The 21,198-nt window shown below is 34.5% G+C and overlaps 1 long non-coding RNA gene across 2 annotated transcripts in view; it reads right to left on the reverse strand.

Annotated features, from left to right (window-relative positions):
* LOC112659081 (uncharacterized) overlaps positions 1-20,719 on the reverse strand; it is a 46,800-nt gene extending 26,081 nt beyond the window's left edge. The window contains exons 1-3 of one of the 2 annotated variants that reach the window (XR_003136160.3): positions 20,586-20,719; positions 7,325-7,437; positions 2,299-2,327 (exon numbers count right to left, since the gene is read on the reverse strand). This is a non-coding gene — a long non-coding RNA (uncharacterized LOC112659081). The remainder of the gene's footprint in view (positions 1-2,298; positions 2,328-7,324; positions 7,438-20,585) is intronic. The other variant, XR_003136159.3, reaches the window with a different exon arrangement.
* Between the last annotated feature and the right edge of the window lie 479 nt (positions 20,720-21,198).

The raw sequence follows: 21,198 nt of genomic DNA on the forward strand, positions 1-21,198 counted from the left end.
AATCCCACCAAGAGTGCTGAAGGGTTTTCTTTTCCCTACATCCTTGCCAGCATTTTTTATTTATCGTCTTTTGATAATAGTCATTCTAATAGGCATGAGGTAATAATACATCTTTGTGATTTTGATTCACATTTTCCTATTGATTAGTGATGCTGAGCACCTTTTTATGTACCTGTGGGCAGTTTGTATCTCTTCTTGGGAAAAATGTCTATTCAGATTATTTGTCCATTTTTTAATCAAATTATTTGTGTATATAAGTGTTTACTATTAAGTTGTATTAGTTCTTTATAATTTGAATATTGACCTCTTCTCAGTCTATGATTTATAATTTTGTTCCCATTTTGTAGATTGTCTTTTTATTTTGTTGTTTCTTTTGTTGTATAGAAGCTTTTTAGTTTGATGTAGTGACACATTAACTTTTTATTTTGTTACTTGTGGTTTAGGTGTTATATCTAAAAAGTTATTGCCAAGACCCATGCCAAGGAGCTTTTTTCCAATGTTTTCTTCTAGCAGTTTTATGGTTTCTGGTTTTACACTTAAGTCTTTAGTACATTTTGAGTTAATTTTTGTGAGTATAGTATAGGGGGTCTAGTTTCTTTCTTTTACATGTGAGTATCGATTTTCCAAATATCATTTATCAAAGGACTGTCTTTTCTCTATTGAATACTATTGGCTCTCATGTCAAATATTAGTTAACTCTATATGTGTGGGTTCATTTCTGGTCTCTTCATTAGGTTCCATTGGTCAATGTGTCTTTTTTTATGTCAGTACCATACTATTTTAATTATGATATATTTATAATATAGCTTGAAATTGGGAAATATGATGCTTCCTGCTTGTTTTTCTTTCTCAGGGTTGCTTTGGCTATTCAGGGTCCGTTTAAATTTTATGACTGTTTCACTCATATGTAAAATATGCCATTAGAATCCTGATAGAGTCGTACTTAATCTGTAATTGGGTTTGGGTAGTATTGACTTTGAATAATACTAATTCTTCTAATCCACGAACATGAGATACCTTTCCATTTGTTTGTGTCTTTTTTATTTCTTTTATTAATGTCTTATAGTTTTCAGACCTTTCACCTCCTTGGTGAAATTTATCCCTAAATACCCCTAAATATTTTATTGTTTTTGATGCTACTATAAATAGACTCATTTTTTATATATTTTTCAGATAACTCATTGTTAATGTATAGAAACTCTCCTGATCTGTGTGTAGTAATTTTGTATCCTGCAACTTTACTGAATTCATTGACTAGATCTAAGAATGTTCTGGTGCAGTCATTAGGATATGATATATATAAAATCATGTCATTCATGAATAGACTATTTTACTTTTTCTTTTCTGGTTCTGATGATTTACTTCGTCTTCTTACATAATTATTCTGGCTAGGATTTCCAGTCCTATGGTGAATAGGAGTGGTGAGAGTGGGCTCTTTTGTCTTGCTCCTAACCTAGAGGAAAAGTTTTCAGTTTTTCACCACTGAGTGCAATGTTAGCTAAGGATTTGTCATATATAGTTTTTATTACATTGAAGAATATTCCTCCTACAGCTAATTTTTTAAGGTTTTAAATAAAAAATGGAGGAAGAAGTTAGTAAAATAATTTTTCTGCATTTATGGAATTGATATGATTTTTTACAATTTTATAAATGATGTATCACATTTATAAAAATGTGTAATTTTTATAAATGTGCATATAATTTTTATAAATGATGTATCACATTTACTGATTTTCATTTGCAGGGAACTCAATTGAAGAAGTAATAGCTAGAAAGTTTACTAGCCTGGGGAAGGGAACATACATCCAGGTTCAGAGAGAGTTCCAAACAAGATGAACCCTAAGAGGTTCATACCATGACACACGATAATTAAAACATCAAAGCTTAAAAATAAGAAAATTTTATGGGATGCCTGGTGGCACAGATGATTAAGCATCTGTCTCTTGACTTTGGCTCAGGTCATGATCTCAGGTTTGTGAGATTGAGTTCCATGTTGAGCTCTGTTCAACTAGGAAAAGAAAAAACTAAGCCCAAAGTTCGCAAAGAGAAGGAAATAATTATTTCAGCAGAAATAAATGAAATACAGAGCAGGAAAAGAATAGAAAGAATTAATAAAACTATGGACTTATGAATTAATAAAACTATGAATTTATCTTTGAAAAGTATAAAACTGATGAGCCTCTAGCTAAACCAATCAATGAAAAAAAAAAACAGAAGATCCAAATCAACCAAATTTTAAGTAAAAGAGGATTCATTACTACCAGTACCCCAAAACTATGAAAGATTTTAAGAACCTACTGTGAACAGCATGCCAGCAACTGGACAACCTAGAAGAAATAGAAAAATCCTTGTAAATATATAAACTAGCAAGAATGAATCAGAAATAGAATATCTAAATAGTTCAATTACTAGTAAGGAAATTGAACCTGCAATAAAGAAAAAGCCCAGGACCAGATGTCTTTATTAGTGAATTTTACAAAACATTTAAAGAAGAATTAGGGGCACCTGAGTGGCTCAGTTGGTTAAGAGTCCAATTTTTTATTTTGGCTCAGATCATGATCTCAGAGTCCTAAGACTGAGCCCTGACTTTGGCTCTGTGCTGGGTGTGGAGCTTGCTTGGATTCTCTCCTCTCCCTTTGCCCCTCCCGGACCTCACTCATGCACTCTGTCTCTCAGAAGAAAGAAAAGAAAAGAAAGAAAAGAAAAGAAAAGAAAAGAAAAGAAAAGAAAAGAAAAGAAAAGAAAAAAAGAAAAGAAGAAAGAAGAAGAAAGGAAGATAAGAAAGAAGAAAGAAAGAAAAGAAGAAAGAAAGGAATGAGAAAGAAGGAAGAAAGGAGAAAGAAAGAAAAGAAGAAAGAAAGAAAAGAAAGAAAGAAGAAGAAAAGAAAGAAAGAAGAAAAGAAAAAAAGAAAGAAAGAAAGAAAGGAAGAAATAGACAGAAAGAACGAGCATAAAAGAAAAAGAAGAAGAAGAAGAGAAGAAGAAGAAAGGAAGGAAGGAAGGACGGAAGGAAGGAATTAAGGAATAAGAAGAAAAGAAAAGAAAGAAAGAAGAGAAGAAGAGAGAGGAAGAGAGAGAAAGAAATAAATAAAAGAGAGAGAAGGAAAGAAGGAAAGAAAGACTCCCAATCCTTTTCAATTCCCCCAGAAAAAATCAGAAAGAACACTCTGAAACTCATTTCATAAGGGCAGTATTACTCTATTACAATAGTGAGAAAAGGATACCACAAGAAAAGAAAACTACAGGCTATTAGCCACGAGATAATAATAATAATAGTAATAATAATAATTAATAATAAAGGTGATAGATACATAGATAGATATGAAAAATTCTTAGAAACTACTAACAAACTGAATTCCTCAGCACATTAAAAGTATCATTCGCTACAATCAAATAGGATTTATCCCTGGAATGGGAGGATAGTTCAACAATGCAAAATTTATAGGTTATCAACAGGTACCACCTATAGCATCCTAAGTATATAGCAGTCTATATTAAGTTGTTGGTCACTTAAATTTTAACAGATTTTAGAAGAACTTCTCCCTTCCCATGTTTTATGTATATGATGTCATATTTTATATTTTATAATTTTCTTATTTCTAATTATGGCCTTTTCTTTGCCACTTAAAGAAGTATCTTTAGGGGTGCCTACGTGGCTCAAACATTTGAGTGTCTAACTCTTGGATTCAGCTCAGATCATGATCTCAGGGTTGTAAGATCGAGCCCTGCCTTGGTCTCCATGCTCAGTGCAGAGTCTGCTTGTCCCCTCCTTTTCCCTCTGCTCTTCTTCTCTGTCTTAAATAATAAATAATAAATAAATAATAATAATAAATAGCTTTTTTTTTTTTTTTTTTTTTTTTTTAAGAAATACCTTTAACATTTCTTACAAGGCCAGTTTAGTGGTAAGGAACTCCCTTAAGTTTTGTTCGACAAACTTTTTGTCTCTTCTTCAATTCTGAATGGTAACTTTGTCATATAGAATATTCTTGGTTGTAGGTTTTTATTTTTCAGCTCTTTGACTATATCATGCCCCTCCCTTCTTGCCTGAAAAGTTATCTATTGAAAAATCAGCTGATAGCTTTATGGTGCTTCCCTTGTAAATAATGATTGCTTCTCTCTTGCTTTTCTTTCTTTCTTTCTCTTCCTCCTTTTAAAATTCTCTTTTTCTTTAAAAGATTTATTTCAGAGAGAGAGAGCACAAGCTGGAGGGGCAGAGGGTAAAGGAGAGAGAGAGAATCTTCATCAGACTCCACTCTGAGTGTGGAGCCTGACATGGGGCTCAAACTCGCAACCCTGTTATCATGACCTGAGCTGAAACCAAGTGTTGGACACTCAACTGACTGTGCCACCCAGGTGCCCCTGGACTTCCCTCTTATAACTACTTTTTTCTACCTTCCATAAGTTGTGGTATGCTGTGTTTCCATTTTCCTTTGTCTCAAAATACTTTATTTCCCCTTTAATTTCTTCTTTGATCTATTGCTTGTTGAGGAGAATGTTTCTTAATTTCCATGTATATCTGAGTTTCCAACATTTTCTCCTGTTACTTATTTCTAGTTTCATACCATTGTGGTCAGAGAAGATACTTATTATAATTTCAGGGTTTTTTTAAATTGCCAAGACTTGTTTGCTGGCCTAACATGTGGTCTCTCCTAGGAAGTGTTTCATGTATGCTTGAGAGGAATGTGCATTCTGCTGTTGTCAGAATGTTTTGTATATGGCTGTTAGGTCCATTTGGTCTATAGTGTTGTTCAAATTTGCTATGTCATTGATTCTCCACCTAGATGATCTATCCATTGTTGAGCTGAGTTTTAGAGTCTCCAACTATTATTATATTGCGATTTATTTTTCCTTTTAGCTTTGTTAATTTTCACTATATATTTAGTTGCTCTAATGTTGGGTACATAAATTTTATAATAGCTATATCTTCTTAAAAGATTGACCTCTTTATCATTATATAATGACCTTCTCCACTTCTATCATTTTTCATTTTAAATCTATCTTTTGTGATGCAAGTAAGCTACCTCTGTTTATTTTTGGTTACCACTTATAAGACATATTTTTTTCCATCCTTTCCCTTTCAGTCTATGTGTGTCATTAAGACTAAATTGAGTCTCTTGTAGGTAGCATATTGCTGGATCTTGGGTTTTTGTTTTGTTTTATTTTGTTCTTTGTCCATTTAGTCAAGATTTAAAGTAATTGTTGTTAGAATAAGACTTAACTATTGCCATTTTATTAGTTGTTCTATGGCTGTTTGGTAAATCCTTTGTTTCTTGTTTGTCATTCAGATGTATTGAGGGGGGCTGATGCTTTTGGTATCAGTAGGCTCTGACTTAGTTATTATATTCTTTTGTGTAGTTAATATACATTTTTCTCTCGTAGTTACCATGAAGCTGACAAAAAAATATATTCAAATTATAACACCCAATTTTAACCTAATGACATCTTATCTTTGATAGCATACCTACACTTTACACTTTTACTTCTCCTCCTTCTTGGAGTTCAGATTATAAGTGTTACAGATTATGTATTTTTTGTATATTCAATTACACATTATTATAGTTATGGTTTTTACCACATTTATTTTTTAACTTTTAAAGTAGAGTTGAAAATGAATTATACACTGCTATATAGCAGAATCTAACTTTGACGGTATATTTACCATTACCAATGACTTTTTTACTAATTTCTTGTGTTTTTATGATACTGATTAGTGTTCTTTTACTTCCACTCAAAGAACTCCCTCAAGTATATTTTGTTAGGTAAGTGTAGTGGCTGTGAACTCCCTCAGCTTTTATTTGTTCTGAAAAGTCTTTATTCCCCCTTCATTTCTGAGAAACCACTTCACCTGGTATAGAAATCTTGGTTGACAGAAAGTTTTTTTCCTTCCAATATTTTAAATATATCCTACAATTCCTTCCTTACTTAAAAAATTTCTGTTGAGAAATAGACTTATGAGGGGTATTCCCTTGTCTGTAACTAGACTATTTTATTTTGCTGCTTTCATAATTCTTTAACTTCTGACAGCTTAATTATAATGTTTTGGTGTAGCCCTCACCTTATTTGGGGTTTTCTGGGCCTCATGGATCCATCTGTATATCCATTTCCCTCCCCAAGTTCATTAAGTTTTTAGCTATTACATTAAATATATGTTGTGTCCCTTTTCTTTTCTCCTAGAATTCTCATAATGTGGACATTTCTTCTTTTGGTGTTATTCTACATCTTTACTTTTTTCATTTTTAAAATTTTTGTCCTTTTTCTTTTTTGTTCCTCTCCCTGGATAATTTCAAATGCCCTATCTTTTAGGTTACTAATACTTTCTTCTGCATGTTCAAGCCTGTTTTCAGTGCTCTCTATTGAATTCCTCATTCAGTGATTGTATTTTTCAGCTCTAAGATTTCTGTTTGTGTGTTTTTGTGGTTTTTATTTCTTCCTTGAACCTCTCATTTTGTCCATGTATAATTTTTCTAATTTTGCTTACTTGTCTGCATATTCTTATAGTTCAAGAAACTTCTTTAGGAGTATTATCCTGAATTCTTAGTTTTACCATTTGTAGATCTCTATTTCTTTGGCATCAGTTATTGGAGCTTTATTAGTTTTCTTTGGTAGTGTCATGTTTACCTGATTTTTCATAATTCTTGATTCCTTATGCTGGTATCTGTGCATTTAAGTAAAGTTTCCTTCTTCCAGATTTTATAGGTTCATATTGGCAGAGACAGTTCCTCACTGCTCTGCTTTTGATGTTCTGGACATGTTAGTAGTAACATCCTTGGACAGGTGAAGCCTGCTAGAGGGGTCTATTTTGGGGGCAAGGATACCGTCTAGGCTTTGAGATGTGAATGGGGAGGTGTGCCACACTGCCTGAGGACAGTTAGATAAGATTATTGACTTGTTTTCCTGCCAAAGTAAGGCTGTAGGTTGGGATCCATGATTGCCTAGTGTCTATGGTCAGATTTTCTAGATGGTCTTCCCTGGGTTCTATACTAATCAATAGGCAGGGTTATGAGTTAGCTTCCCTGCCCTGTCAGGGCGGCAGAGTGGGCCCCAATGCCAGCAGTGCTAATTTGGGGGCAGGGAGTCAAATCAGGCTAGACTATGCATTAAATTTCCAGACCCAACAAAGCCACCAAAGTTTTACTCTGTAGATGAGAAAAGCCCCAGGCTAAGTTCTCTGTTCAAGTGTTACTGTAAGCAGAATGATAGGATGGGCTATATAACTCCCTGTGTGCTATTGTTAGGTCCCCTGGTTAGGTGGGCTGAGGTCAATATTCAGCAGTGGGAGGGTTTATAAGTTAGTTTCCCTCTCTGGGAAGAACCTTATACATACCCAAAGGTCGGCAAGGCTCTTGCATGAGGATCAAATTAGGCAGAACTAGGCACCAAGTTCCCTGGTTTAATGAGCCACTGTTCTTGCTCTTGCCATGTTCTCCACTCAAGTGCCTGGGTAATCAGAGTTGCAAGATAGGTTACACAGAATCCCAAGAACTGTAGTTACACTACTGGTCAGGTCAATCTTAGGCTGTATTCAGCTTTAGGCAGAGCTATAATTTAGCTTTTCTGCCCAGTTGGGCTACAGAACAAGCAAAGCTCTTTATTTGAGAATCAAATCAGAAACACCTGCTAGCTAAGGTCCCTGGGCAAATGAGGCCATAGTTTTAGCCTTACAAAGGCAGAGCCACTGGTCAGGTTCCCCACTCAAGTACCCTGTAATTGGAGCTGTACAGTGGGCTACCAAGATTCCAAGGAGCTCTGGTTAGCAGATTACCTTCCCTGTCTGAGGTGGGGAAGTGGGAGGTGGCTTCAGAATAGGTCTCAGGGCTAACAAGACTCTTGTTTGCAGAGCTAAGAAGGAAGACCTATGCACCAAATTTTCTGGCCAGATGTGGTCATTAGCTTATCACTAAAGACAGAGCTGTGAGCTGGGCTCTCTGTTGAAATGCTGCTGGGTCAAGAGGCCACTTCTTATGTGCTCAGTTCAGGCTCCCTGTTCAGGCCAAGCCAGAATCTACCCTCCACAATAAGCAAGGCTATTAATTAGTTCCCCTGCCCAGGCTGGGTGGTAGAGCTGACTCAGAGGCCAGCAAGTCTCTTCAGAGTCTTATCTGAAGTGGAAACATGCCCCAGGTTCTCTGGCTGAATGGGGATACCTGCTTTGCTCTGCTCACATGCAGTATTATCTCCCAGTATCTTCATTTGAATGTTGCTGGGCTACGCAGCTTCCCAGATGCTCAGGCCAAACTTCCCGGTCAGACAAGACCACCATGTATACTCAGCACTGTACTACTACTAAGGGCTGGTTGTTGCAAGCCTTTCCCTGCCTCTCCATCATCAGATTAACAGTGGTCAAGCCTTGCACATTCCCTTGTACCCATGAGTCAAGACCAGCATGGGTATTCCCAAGGACCTACCCACAACACTGGGAAGCTAGATGTTCACACTGAGCTCTTTTTCCTACTTGGAGGAGCTATAAGCTTAGAGAAGACTTCTCAGTACCATACCATGCCTCCCTGAGGGAGAGGAAATGTGATCAATATGTATCCATTTCTCTTATCCTTCTAACACAGTATGTGTTGGAGTCTGTGATTGAGGAGTAGTTTCAGTCTTATATTAGGAATTAGGAATTCTATGTCGCCATAGAATAAGAGTGATGATGTCACTCTTTCCCCACGTTTTCTTTATCCTTCATCTGTAAACTGGCATTTAGATTGTTTCCATGTCATGGTTGTAGTGAATAGTGCTGCAATGAAAATATGAGTGCAGGTATTTCTTCAAGATCCTGATTTCAGGGATCCCTGGGTGGCGCAGCGGTTTAGCGCCTGCCTTTGGCCCAGGGCGTGATCCTGGAGACCCAGGATCGAATCCCACGTCGGGCTCCTGGTGCACGGAGCCTGCTTCTTCCTCTGCCTGTGTCTCTGCCTGTCTCTCTCACTGTGTGCCTATCATAAATAAATAAAAAAAATAAAAAAAAAAAAAAATTTAAAAAAAAAAGATCCTGATTTCAATTGTTTTTACCACATATCCAAGAGTGGGGTTGCTGGATCATATGGTAGTTCTATTTGTATTTTTTTGAGGAAACTTGATACTTTTTTTCATAGCACTGCACCAATTCACATTCCCACCAAGAATGTACCAGATTCTCTTTTTTTCCACATCCTCACCAATATATTTTGTTTTGTTTTTTTCATAATGACCATCCTAAAAGGTATAAGGTGATATCACATTGTGTTTTGATTTGCATTACCATGATGATTTATGATATTGAGCACCATTTCAATTACCTATTAACCATTTGTATGTTTCCCTTGGAAAAATGTCTATTCAGGTTCACTGTCCATTTTTTAAACAGATACTTGGTGGGATTTTTGTTTATTTGCTACTGAATTGTGGGATTCCTTACATATTTTGGTTATTATCAGATACATGGTTTGCAAATATTTTTTCCAATTGACATATTGATTGCATTCTTATGATAGAACCTAGCTAGACCAGCCAACCAAGCTGTTCCTGAATTCCTAAACCACATAAACTATGAGATAATAACCGTTATGGTTGTAAGTCACTAAATTTGCGGATAATTTGTTGCATAGCAATAGAAAACTAAAACACTTCTTAAGTTGTCTTTCTATTATGCAGTTCCATAGCTCCAACATTTCCTTCTTGTAAAATGTTCACATTTTTTATCTCTTGTTCAAATGCCATTTTCTCTTCTAAGCCGTTGACTATAGGAGCTCAGAGGGTATATGGCCTTAGAAAAGTTACTTTATCCTTTAGTTTCTCATCTCTAAAATAAAGGTTGCCATCAAGTTTAAAGCACATCGAATGGTGCTAAACACTAAATAAGAAATATTGCAAATTATTATTGGGGTGCCTGGGTGACTTAGACTGTTAAGTGTCCAAATCTTGATTCAGCTCAGGTCATGATCACAGGGTTGTGAGATTGAACCCTGAGTCAGACTCTGCACTGGGCATGAAGCCTGTTTAAGATTCTGTCTCTCTCTTCCTCTGCCCTTCCCTCCACCTGTGCACACATACTCTCACTCAGAAAAATAATAATAATGATAATAATAATTTAAAAATAAAATAAGTTTTTAAAAAGAAATTATTATTGTCTTACTCATTTCATAACTGGGAGCCTGTATCTTATCCTCATCATCATCTTCAGAGGTACTCAATAAATATTTGTTGAATGATTTCTATGAATACCTCTGCCTAGCTTTGTCTCTCTCTCTCTCTCATGTATCTTATTATACCATAAGAACACTATGTTATCTTAACAAAAAGCAACTGTCATTGTTCATTCTTGCTTAAAACCCAGCACTTAATAATTCAAACCCTATACTCATGTTTTTTCTCACCACCCTCCCTTCTTATTATTTGATTATTATTAAAGTGTATTCTTCTCTTTGTCTTAGTATTATTTATGGGGAAAGTAAATAAAGTAAATTGTGCTCTAAAAGAAAGAGAAATAAAGAGATTCAGTCTTTGATAATTCAAAGGGAGATTGTCACCAATGTTTGGCTAACATGATTTTTTTTTTTTAGTCCAGTGATCTATATCTGCTCTATTCAAAATGGTAGATAATAGCTAAATAAAATCTTTAAAAAATAAAAAAAATTAAAAATTAGAATTAATTTCCTCAGTTGCACTAGCCACATTCTAAGTGTGTAACAGTTTATTGGCTGCCAAGCACCATTGTAGAACATCACAGAATTATAAAACATTTTAGTCATAGTAGAAAATTCAATTGAACAGTATATAGTAAATATAGTAAATATTGGTCTGGAATTCTTCCATATAGAAGGGATTTCTTTTCCTTTTACTCTATCCCATTTCTAATCTAGTTTTTGAACTATTTTTGACTTTTTTTTAATTGTCAAATATATCACATATGTGAAAGACTGTATATAACTTTTTATACACAATTTAAAGGGTATTAATAAAAAGAATACCTATCATCCATCTCAAGAAATAAAATGTTACCAATACCTTTGGAATATCCTGTGTCCATCCCTAAACATATTCTCTTTCTTTCCTCTCAAAGTTAAATACCATTTCATGTTAACTATTCTCTTGTTTTCCTTTATAATTTTATTTTCTATGTGTTCAACAAATCAAACTATTTTACTGGTCCTACCTGTTTCTGAACTCAGATAAATATACATTTTTGTGTATTTCTCTGCTTCTTAACATAGGATTCATACATGTAGATAAAAGATATAGTTGATTTCAACTTAACTTTTGCATAGTATTTCTTTAGATATTTCACAATATATCTACCTAAGTTTCTGTCATTAAGCATTGTTGTTTTGTTTTGCTTTGTTGTACTATTATAAATCATGCTGTTATGAACTGGGAGGATATAATTCTCTATTAATCTCTGTTATTGCTAAACCTCTAGGCACTAACAGCCAATATGCTCCGGTATTACCATTTTAAGAATATTTGAATAAACAAACAGCCTTGGAAACATGGGGACAATGCCTTGCTCTGGAACTAACTTGTGTTCCCAAATAATAAAAATAGAGACATCCACCTCCCTAAAGACTTTCCAGAATCATAAAGACAGAGATGACTTCCTCTTTTCCCCAGAGAGAATTGCTTATATTTCAGGCTGGTAGGATAATGTCACTCTCTGGAAGGGAGGATGGGGAGGTTTGTCAGCAGCCCTTACATGAATCAGTCTTAATCTCAGGCTTCTTCTCTGTAACGCATTTTCATTGATTGAACAACACCTGGCCCTGACCACATCATCCTGTGGAAGTTGTGGGCTACAATGTTACTCTGACTTTTGCTGTGAATAATAAACTGTCTTTAGTTTCTAACCTTGATACCCCTGTGTCTTTCTGCCAGTATCTATGAAAGTGATTGGCTAACTTGTTACCTTGGAAGCAGGATGAAATCTCAGATGTTTTCACAGTTCCTAACTTGATGATTTAACATGATCATTCTAGTGGGTGTCTCTTGGAGCAACTGTTCAAGAGTTTCTTAGGGGATATACCTACAGAATTGCTAGGTTACAATTTCATTAGATATACCAAATTGTTAAAGAGGTTAAACCAACTTATACTACACTCAGCAATGTTAAACAGTTTTTGGTTCTAAATCTTCACCAATACTTAATATTCTTAGTTTATTAAATTTTTCTCGCCCCATTTGGAATATAAAGTCCTCTTGTGGCTTTAATGTGCAATTTACTAATCTAATGCAGCTTAGCAATTTTTCATATATACAGTAACCATTATTATTTCCTCTTCTAGAGAAAGTCAGTTGGTGGTTTTGTTCCATGTTTCTATTGGATTGAATATCTTTATGTAGTTAATTTATATTCTTAATATCTTCTGGTGCATAGTCACTAATTGTTATATGGGATGCAAGTATCTTCCCCATTTTTAAAATGATTTTATTTATTCATTTATTTGAGAGAAAGAGAACAGGTGGTGGGAGGGGCAAAGGGAAAGAGACAAGCAGACTCCATGCTGAACACAAAGCCCAATGGAGGACTCGATCCCAGGACCCCAGGTTCATGATCTGAGCTAAAGGCAGACACTTAATCAACTGAACCACTCAGGCGCCCTATCTTTCCTATTTTTTGCTCCATTTTCTCTATCATGTTTTCTGATAACTAGAAATTTTGATCTTGAATGTAGTAAAACATCGTTTTTCTTTGCTTTTTTTTTTCCTTTGGGAACTTATTTAAAAATTATTTCCTACTCCCCAAATTATGACAATGTATATCTTCTTTTAAAATTTAACATTTTGTGCTTAACAGTTAAATCTTGGAACTATCTAGAATTTATTTCTGAATGTGTTATCAGGGAAGAATCCACTTGAATTCTTTCCATATGGATGAGAAATTGTCACAGTACAATGTATTGAAAGTCCATGCTTTTCAGACTGGTATTAATGACATTTTTCTTTTCTTTCTAATGTTTACCATTTCAATTTATTCTTCTTGTCTTAGATCACTAATCCCTTTTGGAAAATAATGCACATAAATGGTGAGAGCAGACTTCCTTGGTTTTATTTCTCAATTTTAAGGAAAATACTTATAAAATTTTTCATTGAATGTGATAGCCCTTTAGGAGATTGAAAACATTTTATTCTATTCTTAATTTACCAAAAGACATTAAAAATTTTGACCTTACAAAGTGCTTTTTTCCTTGTTTTGTGAGATAATCATGTATTGTTATAATAATAAAATTAATCAAATTTTTGGTGTTGATAAAACTCTACATCGTTACACTAAACTTAGTTTTTATATTTTAGAGCATTTGGATTGTGGCTTCTTTTGAATTTTACATCTTTAAAAAATTCCCTTATTTCTTTAAATTTTAATTCCAGTGTATTTTACATATATTTTTATCAATTGGAATTTTTACCTCTATTTTTTGTGAATAGGAGTGACCTGTGATTTTTTTCTTCATTGTTGTCCATTTCTTATTTGGACATCATGATTTTTCTAGCTTCACTTAATTCCTTTATCAGATCTTTTTGAGTACTTCTTATGTGTTATGGATGATTCTGATACTTTGGAGAAATTATTGAATGAAGCAGTCAAGATCCCTGTCCTTGTTGAGCTTACATTTTAACATAGCAACACTGATGATAAACAAATAAATGTAATAATGTACAGTATATTAGAAGAGGATATGTGCCATGGAAGGAATAGCACATGGGAGAAAAAGAAGCAGGAAAGCAAGGGAAGGGGTGAGTTGCAATTTCAAATAGAATGTGGTCAGTGGAGCAGACATGAGGAAGGTGATATAAGAGGAAAGCCTGGATGAAAGTAAGGCAGTGAGACATGAGGGTATTTGAGTTAAGAGCTTTCCAAAAGACAAAAGGTCCTACTGTGGGTATGGCCATCATGTGTTCCAGAAACATCAAGGATGACAGTGTGCCTGGAAGGAGTAAGTGAGAAGAATAGTCATGAGATATGAGATCAGAAAGACAGTTTGGCCGGGTCCTGTAGGACCTTTGGGATTATAAGAACTTGATTATACTCTGAGGAAAGCCAGGAGCAATTGTAAGGTGTGAGCAGGAAAATGACGTGATTGGTCTTATATTTTAGGAGGATCACAGCAGCTACTATGTTGAGAATAGACTGCAGGGAAGCAAAGATAGAAGCAGGGACATATCAGGAGACTGTCGCAAGAACCCAAGCAAGATACTAGGAGAACTAGCAGTGGGTGGTGAGAATTGCTCAGATAATAGATATTTCTTGAAAGTAGATCCAACAGAATTTCCTGACAGATTGGGTATGGAGTGTGAAAGATGATTCCAAGGTTTGGGTCTGAGCAACTGAGATGCGGAAGATGTAGGTGGAGCAGATTTGGTGGGGAATGGTGGGAAATCAGAAATTTAGTTAAAGACTGTTAAGTTTGAAAATCCTCTTAGGTATCCAAATGGAGATGCCTAGTGGCAGTCGGATATTTAAGTTGGGAATTTAGGCAGGAGAGAGACATGTATTTATGAGTGAATATGCACCCGGAAGTGTAGAGAGAAATAAGAACTAAGTGTTCAGGCCTAAGTAATCAGAGAGAAGAGGATGACCCTACAGTGAAAAATGAAGAGTGACAAAAACTTTTTGCTTGCCCTTTTGCTACACAGAGTATGCATCCAGGTCCTAATGTGAGTTTGTGGTAGGAAATTCTTAAAAAATGATTTCTGTTTTCTTCCTTCATCCAGATCCCTCCTATATCAGGATATGGAGACTTTCTGGGTCAGGTCTCCAGTCCAGCTTCCCATCATTGCAGGCGTCTGTTTGACTCCTCTCCACTACTCCTATGACCCTTCAAAATGCAGGTTCTAGGCCAGTGGGCAGAGTCACTTACCTCAGGACAAACATAACACTGAGGATCCATATATTCTCAACATTATTAATCAACAAAGAATCGCTTAACTTTCCATCACCTCTATTGTACATTTAAAAAATAATTTTTAGCTAGAATTTAGATATATAGATCTTCCTCTACTTATAACGTGATTATGTATAATAAGTCAAAAATTGTGTGAGTCTAAAATGTATTAAATACACCTAATCTACCCAACATCATAGCCTAGACTGGTCTACCTTAAATGTGATCAGAATGCTTACATTTGCCTACAGTTGGGCCAAATCATCTAGCACGAAGCCTATTTTATAATAAAGTGTTGATTATCTCATGTACGTTATTGAATACTGCACTGAATGTGAAAAAACAAAATGACATGTGAGTACAGAATAGTCGTCCATGTATCAGTTGTTTACCCTTGTGATCATATGACTGACTGGGGGCTGTGGTTGTCACTCTCCAGTATCATGAGAGAGTATCATATCATATATCACTAACCCAGGAAAAGACCGGAATTCAAAATTCTCAGTACAGTTTCATTTGAATGTGGACTGCTTTCACACCATCATAAAGCCAAAAAATCCTAAGTTGAATCATCATAAGTCAGGGACCTCCTGTAATGTATCTGGGTAGATTTCTTTACACTTCTAAAATGCTACATTTCCTTGTTGAGATTTCCTGTTAGATTGGTTCTGGGATATAAAAAATTAAAAGAAGTCTGGGTTAACTGTAAGGTTTTTGGACTGACAAACTAGTAGAGTAGCCATTTAGAAATGGTGAAGATTAATGGCTGAGTGATCTTCTTTTTCATAGTGTAGACACAAATCAGTAGTTGGGGCATTATCAGGTAAAACAACTGATATTCTGATGAAGATTTCAGAAGTTACAAATGCATACATGCAAATCCCAAATTAAGGTTGTCTATTTCAAAGTTATCATCTTGGGAAAACTTTCATTTATTGCAATGATGCTGGCATTTCAAAATCATTTTGGGATTTCTTTTTAAAGATTGCCTTCAAAACCTGTGGAACATTTTTTTCTTAATATCCTCTAGAGCAGTAAATCTCTGGTCTGTAAGAATGAATTTGCTTTTTAGAAAGAGCCAAAAATTTATTTAGTACTGGGTCTCTTGAAAATGATGGTTGATCAAAGTGGAGAATGGTTGTTTGGGATCGAAAATGAGTATGACCACAATTTAATGACTGGTTTTCTTTTGTAATGCCTGCATGGGATTGTGCATATTTTGATACGTGTGATCAATGTGTATTTATTGATGATGAGCCTTTTTATAGCAAGATCAGTGACCCTGGCCAGAGTGAGTCAAAATCATACACCATAAATCTGAATGACTAATTGTGAGGAGGCAGAAGGATTCCAAGCACTTTCTAATATATCTTGCCCCTTTGTTTATCCATTGGAGCTCAGGCTAGCCCTACTGAGGATAGTGCTTGTCAGTGGTGCTGACTTTGAATGACAAAGTCTTCACATAACCTTCAAGCAAAGCCTCAGTCCAGACCTATCGCAGGCGGCCCAGGGAATCCCTCAGCAGCAATAAATGTCTCATATTCATTTTTCACCAGATAACACTGTGGCTCTCGGTCCTGGAAAAAAATTGCACACAACTCTATTACATTTTAAATGCTCCTGATTCCCTTCCTTACTGGCCTCCCTTTAAGGAAAAAAAGAAGGAGTTCTCTTTGTCATTTATTTTTTTGTCCATTTGTGTCCTTTTTGTTTCCTTTTCAGTTCAAATGTCCTAGATAATTGTATTGTAAATAATCTTAAGTGACTCTCACATCCACTTTAACACAATTTTCATGGATTTCTTCATCTATAACAAATACATCTGTCTTGGCTTTGGTGACAATGTTAATAATTTTTGAATCATTTTACCATTAAAGTGTGATGCTGGCAATTATAATAAAATATTTCTACTTCTCTCTTTGTATGATATATATTTTAAGAGAAAAGCTATAGATTTTTGTATGACAATAAGTTTCTAATGTAAAAACAGCTAAGGAATATGATGTCTGACTTTATTCATTGTGTAAATCATGTGTTTATAAATAGCTGGGTGATTTGTATTAGGCTTTACCAAGTTGTATTTCTATTTTTTCCATAAAAATTCATGATGCTTCTGAGTTGGATTAAGAAATATAAAATTTAAAACACCCAAATGTTCATAGTAACATTTAGAGAATAATTTTTAATTTAGCTATATGTCGATAGCTAAAGTAATTTTTATATTCACTTATAGTTCTCAGTTCATTTTTTCAATTTTGGGATTTTTGCTATATGAAGTAGAAAAACAGACCAAAAATGTAGCAAAATTTATCTCCTAGACTGTACAGAGATTCTGATGACAAATCAACTCAATGTACATTTTCATAAATTGTTTTTTAATTTAAACACAGTTACAGTGATAAACTAGAAGGAGAAAAAAGAAAGTCCTGACACAAATGTGGATCAGTAGGGGTCAACTGCACAAGAAGAAGTATTGGACTTTTGAGGGCTAGTGACAAGGGGTCAAGTGTATCAGGTCCAAGGAAGCAATTCTTCCTTTTGACCCATAGCACATTCACTCAAGCAAGGTGAAAAGGAAAGAGTGGAAAGTAAGTGAAGGAAAGTGACTTTAGGTGATTTCTAATTTCATCAGTGAATTCCTGGTCATGGTCAATCTTTATGCTCCAAATATCACATGGATCAAGTCTACCTCTTCACTATCTGACCTCTATAATCTGAGATAAACTGCTATTATCTGAAATCCAGGGATAATTTTTTCAAATTTTGCATGAGCAAGTTGAAAAATGGAAACATGTAGGCAATTACATGTCCTGAGAGATACACAGAAATGTTTATGTATGCATACATATATCCACAGAAATACAACTCCTTGTGTGTTTTACACTGAGTTTAACTAATATTCCTTAAGCAGGAAGGAAAGATATAGAAGATAAAAATGATGTTGATACATTCATCAATGATGAACTATTTTAGAATAATGAAAATTAATTATGAAGAGATGTAGAAACATGAACATTCATATTAAGTATAAACATAAAAATCCTCATAAATTTGAGTGAAATTACTTAAAATATCCATATATATGGATAAGGACTAGAAGACTATTTTAAAAAATAAAAGGGTACAGCTCAATTACTTATGCATTTATTTTTTGGCTCAATATCCTGTTTTAAGAAAGGTATCACAAAGATACACAAGCAAAAACATAAAATGGCATATATACAAGGATATTCTTTGTGATATTACTTAGAGAAGCAATAGACTAGTAAGAATCCAAATATTCAAAAACAGAGGATTTGTTACATGAACTATAGGACATTCACAAATTAGAGTAATTTGCAACTGTAAAGAGGAAGGCATGTGATTCTCCATATTGATATGGTCCAATCTCTAAAATATATCATTAAGTAAAAGAGCAAGGTGGAAAACAGTGTTCATATTTAAGCAACTGGAGAAATATCAATACATTTGTATATGAATACATTTTACTTATATTTTTCAAAAACATCACTGGAAAAAAAGCAAAAACTAATAAAATTGGTGTCCTAAATTGGGAGAAAGAGAACAGAATGGAGAGTACAGGATTTGAATTGACCCTTCTGTGAAAATACTTAGTTTTATTATTATGGCTTTGGAATCATATACATGTCTTATCCGACTTAAAAACAACATAAAATCAAAAGGAAAGGAAAACAATCCTTAAATACTAAAAATAAATTGAAAGAAATTATTCTCTGCATACAAATAACATAAAGTTGATAACATAACACACTGACAAATTTTCTCGACTTTGAAACATGGTATTTTGACTGTATTTTTTTTTCCAGAGACTGTTATTATTAAATTTTTGTTTTGGTTTAGAACTACCGTTTAGTTTTTTAGAACTGGTTTTAGATTACCAGAAAACAAAGAGTTTCCCAGTATTCTGCAATCCATTTTCCTCTATTAACATCTTGACTGCATATTTGTAATGGAATATACTTGAAGGCTAAAGAATCAGGGAATCAAAGTGCATTCAGTATCTTATTATTAGTACCAATATTAGTACTGTTGTATTGAAATTTTAAGAGTATATTATAGGATAAATAAACATAGATGGTCCCCAATTTTTGATGGCTTGACTTACAATTTTTCAACTTTACAATGGTGTGAAAGTGATATTCAGTGGAAACCTTTGAATTTTGAATTTGGAGCTTTTCCAGGATTAGAGATAATGTCATGATGCTGGAGAGGGCCACTGAGCCTCAGCTCCCAGTCAGCCACATGATCATGACAGCAAACAACTGATACACTTAAAACCATTCTTTGGCCCACAACCATTCTGTTTTCACTTTCAGCATAATATTCAATAAATTATATGAGATAATCAATACTGTTTTTATAAAATTGTGTATGATGATTTTGCCCAACTATAGTCTCATGTAAGTGTTTGCTTAAGGTAAGCTAAGTTTATACGATCAGTAGATTAAACAAATTAAATATATTTTCAACTTAAAATGGATATATCAAGACTTAACCCTGTAGTAATTCAAAGAAGATATGTAGTAGCATAGATACTGGACATCAAACTAAGGAAGTTTTCTAAATATCCCTAGAAGGTAACCATTCAGAACTCTTCAGTGGAGTTCTAAAGATGGTACATGGAGCAATATATAATTCACCATGGACTGTATCCTAAGAATAATCTTAGTGCATCCCACTTCTAGGCTTATAATTATAGAAAACACAAACCTCATGAACTCCTGCTAAATAAAACACTCAAGAAAGAATAGTTTGAAGGATAAAATTTCATTTAGGCGATCTGTTGTCAGCATTTCTTTCAGAGACTATATAAAGAAGAAAATAAGCTTAAAATTAATATTTTGAGACAATGGGTTAGTTATGTCCCCTGGTAACAAATAATTCTCACATTTAAGTACACTAAAAATTTTGCTTTATGTTAACTCCTCCCTAAGGAGAAAATAAAGTTAAACATCAATGTCAATATCAATAGAGCAGTAATCAGAACCATAATTCAACTCATAAGTGTCCAAATTGGATGATCATTTGGAGTTTTAGGTACAATTTATTGAAGAGGTCATTTTCATTGTTTCCCTGGAATCTTATTTCTTTAGAATCACCTCAATTTTTCTTTAAAATTATTTTAGTAGTTCCTGGGTGGCTCAGTCAGTTTAGCATCTGACTCTTGGTTTTGGCTCAGGTCTTGATCTCAGGGTGGGGAGACAGAGCCTGCACCAGGCTCTGTGCTCAGTGGGGGGTCTACTTGAGTTTCCCTATTGCCCCTCTCCTTTTCCCCCTCCCCAACTGTCTCTCTCATGTGTGTGTGCACTCTCTCTAAAATCAATCAATCAATCAATCAATCTTAAAAAAAAGAAAAAATAAAATACTTCAAATGGACCTTCATCATCTGTGTTATAGTCTGCCTGACATTGATGTTTCAACTTGATTATTTTTAAACATTATGTAAAAATAACAAATTGGTTGTTAAAGGTATATTTTTAAAAATAATAAGCCAAAAACAATTTTTTTAATACCCAGAAGAGAGAACGGGAAAGAATAAAATAATGAACAAGTTCATAGTAAAAAGTATTAAGTTAACCTTTCAAGAAAATGTCTAAAACTGTTATCAAACACAATCAATATTTTGGAAATCAAATTTTTTTAATAAACAAGACCATTCATTTAGAAGCTTGCAGACATAACTTACCAGATTGTTTTGTATTATCTATTTACCTGTTTCCTTTGCTGAAGGTGAGCCCATTGATGACATCAGCTGTGTGTTAATCACATATGTGTTTTTAATGTTTGGTATGTAGCCTAACATTCTCAGCACATGTTTGTTGAGTGGCTAGAGGATCACATGCATTGGTGGAATGAATGAATGAATGAATGAATGGATGTAATTAGTATTCTTACTTCACAATGACTTCACAGTAGTAATAGGCCTGGGGTGGCTTGATGATACCTAAGTTTCTTTGTAAGTTTCCTCAGCATGGTTGTCCAGAGCAGAGGTTGAGCCTTGAAACCCAAAGACATTTTGGAACACTTAATGGCAATAACTGTCTCTCATGGGATGGGTCAGAAACTGGGATGTGAGCCCAGAAATTTAGACATGGAAGAATGAGAATCAATAAGATAAGGACCTCTTGAAGCAGGCAGCTTCTAGAAAATATATGGATCTTCTTTCATTTCTGATAGACGTTGCTTCTTGTTATCCTTTCCTAAATGACCCATAGCAATTTGTGTCAGAGTTGGCTCTCCAGTAAAAATTAATGATTGATTTGAAAAAATGATTCATTATACATTCAATCCAAAAGTTCTGATTAGCATGTGACTAATTGGTTCT

Source organism: Canis lupus, chromosome 2, assembly GCF_003254725.2.
Source record: "Canis lupus dingo isolate Sandy chromosome 2, ASM325472v2, whole genome shotgun sequence".
Taxonomy (NCBI): Eukaryota; Metazoa; Chordata; class Mammalia; order Carnivora; family Canidae; genus Canis; species Canis lupus.